We start from the raw sequence: 9,388 nt of genomic DNA, 5'->3' as shown, positions 1-9,388 counted from the left end.
TGCAGAATATAAATTCTTTGAAATAATATTGGAACCAATGACAGAATTAGAATTGCGGGTGTGTGTGAGATATTGATCCTAGCTAGGTTCAGTGAAAGAAAGAAAATTAATTGAATAAAGTAAAAAGAAAAGAACATCTGAGAACTGCAGAAAATAGCAATGATAAGAAGATGGAATAGAAATATAACACTGAAGGATGATAGAAATTCAATACTGTCTTGCATGTCAAATAATTATGGCAAATATGTCAACCATCATTGATTAATAAATACAGAATACTTCAACCATTAATTATGACAAATTGGCCATAAATATTAGGAAAAATTCCAGTTCTCTTGGGAAAGGATTGTGACATGAACCTTGAATGACCTGTAAGAATTAGTCACCTGGGTTTCTCCATTTCTTCACTCAAGCACAAATGTGATGTAAATGTGAATGAGGCCCAGGTGTCCTTATTTAAATAATCAGTCACTCACAAGGAATGCCAATCGAGTGTAATAGAAAAATAATGTAATTGGCTGAAGCAAATTAAAGATTGTCCTATGGATTTTACAGAGAGAAGTTCTAGTGAGTCTGCTGAGAAGGCCCTATATTTATGTGGGTTTGAGGGAGTCTTTACCTCTCTCTCCCCAAAGGAAAAGTAATTTGTGAGGTTCAGAGATTACAACAACTCAAACCTTGACAAATCAGGGGTGTCCCCAGGACCACAGTGACTACTGACAGCATCAGGATACTCATAATCAAAGATAATGCTGATTTAGTGGGGAAAGACCGCTTTGGCACTCCATGGGAAGATCAGTGGAAAGCCACAATTTACCTAAGGAGAAACACCTTGAAGACTCCAGAAAAAATGATTTCGGGAGAGATCTGTGAGTTATCCCCCTAGTCCATATATGCACTCAGAACTTGTGATTAATTTCTCTTGACCTACACATGTGCCTGTGGAGAACGTATCACAGACTTTTAAGTGTGTTTTGGGCCACACTATATCACCCTACAAGGTAATTATTTCTGGTTGAAAAACGTCTATGAGCTGATAATCATGGGAGTGGCACTATGATGAAGGCAAATAAACTCTCGAACTCCAAAATCCCCTGCCACCTCCTTCCCCTTCTTAAAAAATCCTGAGTGAAGAAGGAGCACTAAGTTCTGGAGACTCAACCTGCCCCCACTCGGAGAGTGAGTCACAGAGTCTATGCTATAAAGAGTTTTGATTCTGTATATATAAAGCTCCAAATATTAGAAGATTTTAAAAAACTGTTCTAAAGGGCTTAAGGAGGCATTCTAGACCAAGATAATAACCAAATTGATGATTTAGAAATATAATTTGACTGCTGTGTGGAGAATAGATTGAGCAAAGAAGAGACTTCAGGTCAGAAAGCCAACTGGGAGAGTAGGGAAATAATTCTTGAAATTGTCTCATTGAGATTCAAAGAATGCATACAGTATGGTGGAAGCTCTATGTATCTAGAAAACAAGAAACAGAGGAGATACAGTGAAAATTGATAATTTCTGAAAACTGATTTGATTGGGAATGAGGATGAAGGGAGGGAATTATAACTAGGAGTTAAGGAACTTGAGTGGCAGGGAACTGGCAGGTTCTTTCAATACAAAAGTGGAAAAAAGGTGAGAAGATTTAGGGAGGGGCCATATGAGTTCTATTTTGGACATGATGGATATGCTGTTGGAAATCTCTAAGGGATGATTGGGAATACTGAATATAGAGAATCATTTAGGATCTATTTCTCCTGAGGATTTAGGAGTCCTTCTTCAAAGATGTGTCATAGACTCCTTAGCAGGCCAGTAATACTCATCAACCACATCTCAGAATCTTATTTTTCTTTTTGGAAGACAACAGGGTTAAGTGACTTGACCAAGATAACACAGCTAGGTAATTATTAAGTGTTTGAGACTAGATTTAAACTCACATCCTCCTGTCTCCAGGGCCAGTGCTCTATCCACTGAGTCACCTAGCTGCTCCAGAATCATATTTTAAGTGCATAAAATACATGTCATTAAAATTAGACAAGTGAAATAAGGTCTAAAACCCTGTTCCTAGTGTAGTGAAGAGTTGAGTTCTGAACCAGACTAAGATACCTGAGTTTCTTCACCTGTAAAATAAAGATAATAATGGAACTTGACTCCCTTGCTTATTATGAGACTCAAATGAAACCAAATCAATGTTAACTTTTATTATCAAAGTGATTTATAAGACTTATTATATTAGAGAAATGCTACTTAATTGTTAATATTATATGAATATAGGGTATAGTAGTATTGTCTTACAGATGAGGAAACTGAGACTGGGCGGTTATGTGAATTGTCCAGGGTTGTCCACCCAGTGTAAGATGCAATATGAACTTGAACTTCCTAAAGACACATCCAATATCTCACACCCCCAGCTAGGATGTTTTGATGACTTTTTTTAAGCGATAAGGGAATGTTTTCTTTGCTGGAATGAAGCTTGGGCTCATAGAAGTAAAGTGTCTTTTAGCAGGTTTGCTTTGAAGAATGGCATAGTCCTATGAGGAACCTTTTCCTCCCTTGCCTGAAGCAGATCCCTGTACATCTTTCCCCTGAGACTAAGAATGTCCCTGCTAGCAGGGAGATGAGGTTCTCCAGGTGCCACATTCATCTCTATTTTACAACTCATTATTCTGATAAATGAAAGATAAAATAATACAAGATTACAGTTTGGGACAATGGTTCATGGGTTAGTGATACTCCTCTGCACACTGCCTTTGTCAAGGCATTTCAACCAAAATTCTGTCTCCAGAAGCTATCTGAAGCCCTCACCTGTGTGTGGTTTCCACATTCCCAGCCCAATGGGGAAGTTGTTTGTCTGCTTGTATTGATGCTTACTGACCCTTTGCTAATGTAGGGCTCTGCCTCTAGGGTGGGATGTGAAGCTTCTTTGTTTTTTTGCAGCTGCTTTCAAAGCTGTTTCTGGGACCTGCCTGTTTCAAGTTTTCCAAGGTGTTATGATCCAAGGAGTGATATTTCTTCCTCTCCTTCCCCTGGTCCTGCCACCCAGGATTGTACCCTGGGTCCCAGTTTGGGAAAAGCCCCAGAGACCTGCTAGCAAAGAGACCCTGTAATGTCCTAAACTTGTTTGAGCCCCTGATCATCTATAGGCTGAGAATTCTGGCAGCTCATGCTGCTGCTGTTCAGTGTGTCTCAAGGCCTGGTCCTGGCATGGTTAATGCCTTTCTGGTGCAGTAGACTTTCCTACCAACCTCCTAAGTTGTCTTAAGCAGGAAAATTGTTTCTCTCCATTTTTTGTTTGGTTATTTTTTTTGTTTGCAAGACTATGGGGTTAAGGAACATTCCTAAGGTCTCATGCTAGGTAATTATTAAGTGTCTGAGGTCACATTTGAACTCAGATCCTGCTTACTCTAGGGCTGGTGCTCTATCCACTGTGCCACCTAGCTGCCCCTTCACTCCATCTTTTTGTGCATTCCATCATTTTACAGTCATTATTAAAAGGTATTATTTAAAGGGAGATCCCCAGGGAGTTCCTGCCTTTACTCTGCCATCTAGAAGCTAGATTTTCCAACTCTGATTCTCCATTCTAATTCCTACTGTGGATTGTTCTCTTTACCCAGTGCAATTATCATTAAGGCAGGAAGATGACAATGCGTAGTGCTCTGGGCAAGGTGTCAGGAAGCTCTGACACCTCAGCTTCTTCCTAGGTCACACTTCATCTCTGCCTCAGTTTCTTCAACAGTAAAAAGGAGAAAATAGTAGCACCTTCTTCACATGGTCATTGTGAGGATCAAACAAGACAATACTTTTAAAGTACATAGGGCAGTGCCTTCCTTCCCTCCTTTTGTCTTTTCTTCCTTCCTTTCTCCTTCTTTCTTGCTTTCATTTCTTTCCATTTTTCAAAATGTCTGATTTTTGTTTTCCAGATGAATTGACTTGATTTGTCCCACATCTGAAATTACTGAAGTGGTAGAATTCTGATTCAGTTGTCTTCACTACCTATTGCTACCATATTCCTCTAATAAAGGGATGTGGCAGTTTTTCTCTTTCATGTCAGTATTAATAGGGTTTTGTGACTTCAGGCACTCCTGGCGAGCAGGAGTGAGATGACAGTAGTCCTGAGGATGCCATTTGAGAGAAAAAGCAAGGTATGATAGTGTTGATTTTTTGGATCAAAATAGATAAGTGGGGAGATTTTATCCAAGGTTATTGAAAGAGTATTGAAAGAAGTGGATGTGAAGAGAGTAGAAGAGCTGAATAAAAAGCAGAATTACAGAGGATGGAAGACCACTACTAAGTCAGTATCCAATAAAGATGTTAAAAAGAAAAAAAGAACCTATTTGTATAAAAATATTTCTAGCTGTTGTTGTAGTGAGGGCTAAGATTAGGAAATTGAGTTCATGCTCGTCAATTGAGGAATGGCTGAAGAAATTGTGTTACAAGAATGCAATAGAATATTATGCTGATAGAAATGATGTGCAGAAGATTATTTCAGACAAACCTGGAGAGACTTGAACAGATAAAAATTTGAGTGAATAGAATCAGGAAAATAGTGTAAATAGTAACTACAATATTATGATGATTAACTGGGAATGCCTTACCTAGTTACATCAATACAAAGTCCTATCTGCTAATTAGGGCTTCTTTTTTTCAAGCCTTGGTGAGGACATAGCTTATTTTTCTAAGCCCCTTCTGCTTAGTCTTACCACCTACTTCCTTTATTGCATTTACCTCTACCCAAATCTTCCTATTTTCCCAACTTTCCCCTTCAGCTCAGTTTCAGAGACTACTGAAATAGCTCTTTTCCTATTCAGTAGCATTGGGTTTGTTCCCATTCTAAGTTAGAATCAGCAAGATGTAGATTTGAATCTCATGTGCTCTAAGAGGAATTGCTTAATTTCTCTAAGGCATGGTTTATCCCACAAAGTGCTTGATCAGATGGACTTGTAGGATCCTTTCTCAACATCCCATGACTAGTAATGTCAAGTTTCCCCAATTATGATAAGTGAGGGAAGGGAAGTAGTGAGTTCCTGAGTAGAGTAGGATTTAAGACCAAGACTTCCTGAAAGAGAGAGAGAGAGACAGACAGAGAGAGAGAGACAGAGAGCGCATTGACCATGAGGTGGGGGGGGGTCTTGATGGAGAGAAGGAACTAGGTCTCTATTTGGAAGACCCCTTGATTTGTTGGTAATTTTGGTAAGGGAGAGGTAGAGTTAGACGCTTGAGAGAAAATAGCTCTGAGTGGGGAAGAAACATAAGGAGGTTTTCAAGACTAGTTCATATGAGAGGCTTATGTACCCATATGGGTAGCAATCATACTGATGAAGATGTCTATGGTTTGGCAGCCTAGAAGCTTAGTATGAGTCAAAAAGATATGACAGCTCCAAAAGTTAATGAATGGTATCGATAGGATCTTACTTTAATTTCCAGAATTAGCAGTTGTGGATTCTGAGGAGCAGTGGATAGAGCCCTGCTTTGGAGATAGTGTGTGACCTCAATCCTGCTTTCCTCAGTTTTCTAAATTGAAAAATGAGTCATCAAACCCCCAATTTCACATATTTTAGAGATGCTAATGTTAAAAGACCCACTTCTGTCACTTAGGATCTTGTAGAAATGCTTATTCCCTTCCATCTTCCTTTGCCCCTTGCTGTTTAGGCCCCTTGTATATCATTGGGCTAAGTTTTTAGAACAATATTTACAGAGAATATTGGGAAATTAAAGCCTCTTTGGAGGAGAGAAATTGAAATAATAAAAGATTCCATGAGGATGTACTATTTAAGAGTTAAGTGAATGCACTGCCAATTTTGAATCTAGAATGGAGAAGCCAGAAGAACATGTGACAATTATTTTAATGTGGTTTGCTAGGTTGGCATGTGGAAGAGGATTTGGCAGATTTTGGACCCATTGGACAAAATAGGAATAATAAAAATGGGCAACCTGAAAACAAAGAATATGAAGTAAAAAACAAAAGTCTCATGAATTATACCTTTCCTACTGCTTCAGGATGAATTGACTCTTCCTCATTTGAAAACTTTAAGCTAAGGTGAGATAACCACTTGTTTGTATTATTGGACATCATTTTCTGGTATTGGTTGGATTAAAGGAACACCCATGTATCTTGCAATGTCACCATAGTGGCTGTTGAGGTCTTTTACTCTCATCTGAACAGGAGACATACATCAGAGACTTTAGATGCTTCTGAGTCTTTATTCTCCTAATTCCTTTAACTTAGTCCTTTCTACTCTGTTTCAAACGTACATATAATGAAAGATGGAAGATGAGCTTGTGCCCTTCACTAGGCTGGAATTCCCACCAGTCCAACAGTAGGGTTTTTCATCATTGAACTGGGAGCTGTGCTGAGGCTCAAAAGTGAGTTTTGGAAAAGCAGAAATGGACAAATCACTGTGCTTTCTCTGGGGCAAATAAATGGAGATTGGTCAGCATTAGAAGAAGAGCAGAAGGGGAGAAATAAGGAAGGCCACAGAACAAGCTGAAGGATCTAGAGTGGGTGTATGAGAGATGAAAGGAGAGTGTCAAATTGAATTATGTGAAAGGGAACAATTGGGAAGAGAAGGGATATAGAGACATGATGACCTGAGAAAAGGATGACCAACTGATTACATTCAATGATTGCTGGTAGGAGGATTTTCTTTTGAAAGCTCAACACAGGGGGTAATTTTTATAGCCCATCAGTATATGACTCTTCAGTGAATCCTCTTTCTTCCAATTATTATTTTCCCCCTTATTTTCTCTAGAAACACCATGAACTGCTGTAACCAAATGAACTCTACCTACCTTCAGTTCAAATGGAGTGAGTTATATCAGTTCCTTTGCTTTGCCCCTCTTTTAGGGATGAGCTACATTCATTTATACTTTTACTTTTTGTGTATTTGCTTCTTTGTTTTTCCAACTATATGTAGAGATAATTTTCAATATTTATTTTTAAATAATTTTTCCAATTACATGCAAAGAAAAAAAATATTGGGAACTCCTGGAGGATCATTGACTCACTCCTACTAATGGCTATATTGTGCAGTATTATAGGATATTTTGCATGTAATGATCACACTAGCAGCAACTACCATAATGACTGGCATTGACATTGCTCCTACTCTGTGCCAGTCATTGGTCTCAGAGATTTATAGTTATCAATTTTGATCTTTCTCACTGGAAGATAATGTGCTTTTATGTTTCCCATTTTACAGTGGGGGAAGCTGAGGCAAATGACAATTACGTGTCTTGCCAGGGAAAATTCTGTAGTCAGGCCCTGCCTGAAGCTGGATGATGTCTTCCTGACTCTAGCTGCCTCCTCTCTGTGAAGAATGACTAGTTATATATAGTCTGATTTCTTACCATTTCATGGTTCTGAGGACAAAACATGGATTTTCAGTACAAATGAATGAAAGATTTTGTAAGGGCTCCCCTGGAGCCAAATAAAGAAGCTTCCTTTTGAAATGTATACATGCCATTCCATGAAAAATAGTTTCATTGAAAACATACATGTTTGTATGTGTAGATCTAGATGCAGCCATATGTAGCTGTACCACTATCTATGCAAGTCAAACGTTTGCGCATGCACAGCAGACAGGTGTTTGCACACACATACACATACATACACATGTGAATATAACTATACATTCCCTGATCCATTCATATGCATCTAGATTCACACATAAATGTTTTAGGGTCCAAAATCTTCTCAACAGAATTGCATCTCAAAGTAAATAGGGCAAGGCTTTAGAGCTTCAGAACACACTCCTTCCAATGAGCTCACGGAAGATTGTATCCCTGCCTTAGAGGGAGGTAATGACTTGGAACCACTGTAAGTTCACAGGGGCCTATGGAGAGGAGACTTTGTAGAGGGATCAGAATTGATCTGAAGACTCTGAAGTGGTTTATTTTTATAATCTATCTTTTCATTTTCTAGGTAAAGGGACCAATGGAATAGATTACAAGAATAGCAGGAAAGAGGAAGAGAAAGAAGACAAAGGAAAGAATCTGGGACAGGACGAAGGGAGAGGTCAAGGGACAGGTCGAAGGAAAAGATGAAGGACATTTTGAGGGACAGGTCAAGGGACTTATTGAGGGATAGTTTGAGGGACAGGTTGAGGGACAGGTTGAGGGACAGGTTGAGGGACAGGTTGAGGGACAGGTTGAGGGACAGTTTGAGGGACAGTTGGAGGGACAGTTGGAGGGACAGTTGGAGGGACAGTTGGAGGGACAGTTGGAGGGACAGTTGGAGGGACAGTTGGAGGGAGAGTTGTTTGAGGGAGAGTTTGAGGGAGAGTTTGAGGGAGAGTTTGAGGGAGAGTTTGAGGGAGAGTTTGAGGGAGAGTTTGAGGGAGAGTTTGAGGGAGAGTTTGAGGGAGAGTTTGAGGGAGAGTTTGAGGGACAGGTTGAGGAACAGGATGAGGGACAGTTTTAGGGACAGGTCAAGGGACAGTTTGAGGGACAGTTTAAGGGATAGGTCGAGGGACAGGATGAGGGACAAGACAAAGAGAGAAATGGCAGAGGAGGAGATCCTGGCTACTCTGCTAACCCTTCTTAACTACAGAACCATCCATCTAGCCAACTCTAATACAGAGACCCTACTGAAGAGAGATCCTAGCAGCATTGATCTGAGAACAAACTCTGTAACTGAAAAGCAAATAAGGGTCCTAGTTCCTCCTTTGGATATTGATCCTTGGGCGAGGGGGAGTGGATGGGGAGGTGGAGAGATACTCGGAGATGAGTCTGAGGAGCTTGAGTTTCATTGTGTATTCATCCTCATAAATGACTAAGGCACAGGCTCACATTGTCCCACAAATAAGTGGGGAGGCTGTACTGGTCATTCAATTTTAAATGCTGGGAAACTGCTACTGCATGATATTTTTCATAGGCGTATGCATGATACATATAAGGTGGTCATTAAACATTCATTTTATGACGCTTGTATTTGAAACTTTGGCTCTTGTATTCAATTGAATAAAATTCATGAACATTAATTATAAGTCTGGACTTGGAAGAGCAAGATTCAGAGCATGTTTCCCACATTTGCCAGCCAAGTGACTTGGGGGTAATAACCTCTCTAGACCTCAATTTCTTCATATGTAAAATGAAAGAAGTTAGTTTGCTGATCTCATGGTCGTTAAAATGCTCCCTCATTGCCACAGTGTTGGGCTCAGCATCTTTGTTGTATTTCACAGATCTAATGTTTATTTTATTGATCTAGTTCTCAAAACAAGATATAAAAATATTTTAAAACCCTGTCCTCTTTTCTGGTAATCTGCAGGCAAAAAGGAAGCTACTGGGGGTGGCTAGGTGGCGCAGTGGGTAGAGCACCGGCCCTGGAGTCAGGAGTCCCTGAGTTCAAAGATGGCCTCAGACATTTAATAATTACCTAGCTGTGTGGCCTTGGGCAAGC

At 39.8% G+C, this 9,388-nt stretch overlaps 1 long non-coding RNA gene across 2 annotated transcripts; it reads left to right on the top strand.

The window, feature by feature from the left end:
- Positions 1 to 4,074: 4,074 nt before the first annotated feature.
- LOC141498185 (uncharacterized) lies at positions 4,075 to 8,176 on the top strand. Of its 2 annotated transcripts, XR_012471579.1 has the most exons (4): positions 4,075 to 4,133; positions 5,851 to 6,028; positions 6,741 to 6,796; positions 7,913 to 8,176. It is a non-coding gene; the product is annotated as an uncharacterized LOC141498185 (long non-coding RNA). The 2 variants fall into 2 exon arrangements; XR_012471578.1 differs by lacking the exon at positions 6,741 to 6,796.
- The last annotated feature ends 1,212 nt before the right edge of the window (positions 8,177 to 9,388 follow it).

Source organism: Macrotis lagotis, chromosome X, assembly GCF_037893015.1.
Source record: "Macrotis lagotis isolate mMagLag1 chromosome X, bilby.v1.9.chrom.fasta, whole genome shotgun sequence".
Classification (NCBI taxonomy): Eukaryota; Metazoa; Chordata; class Mammalia; order Peramelemorphia; family Peramelidae; genus Macrotis; species Macrotis lagotis.
The sequence above is the reverse complement of the archived record's forward strand: the minus strand, read 5'-3'. Positions and strand labels throughout refer to the sequence as shown.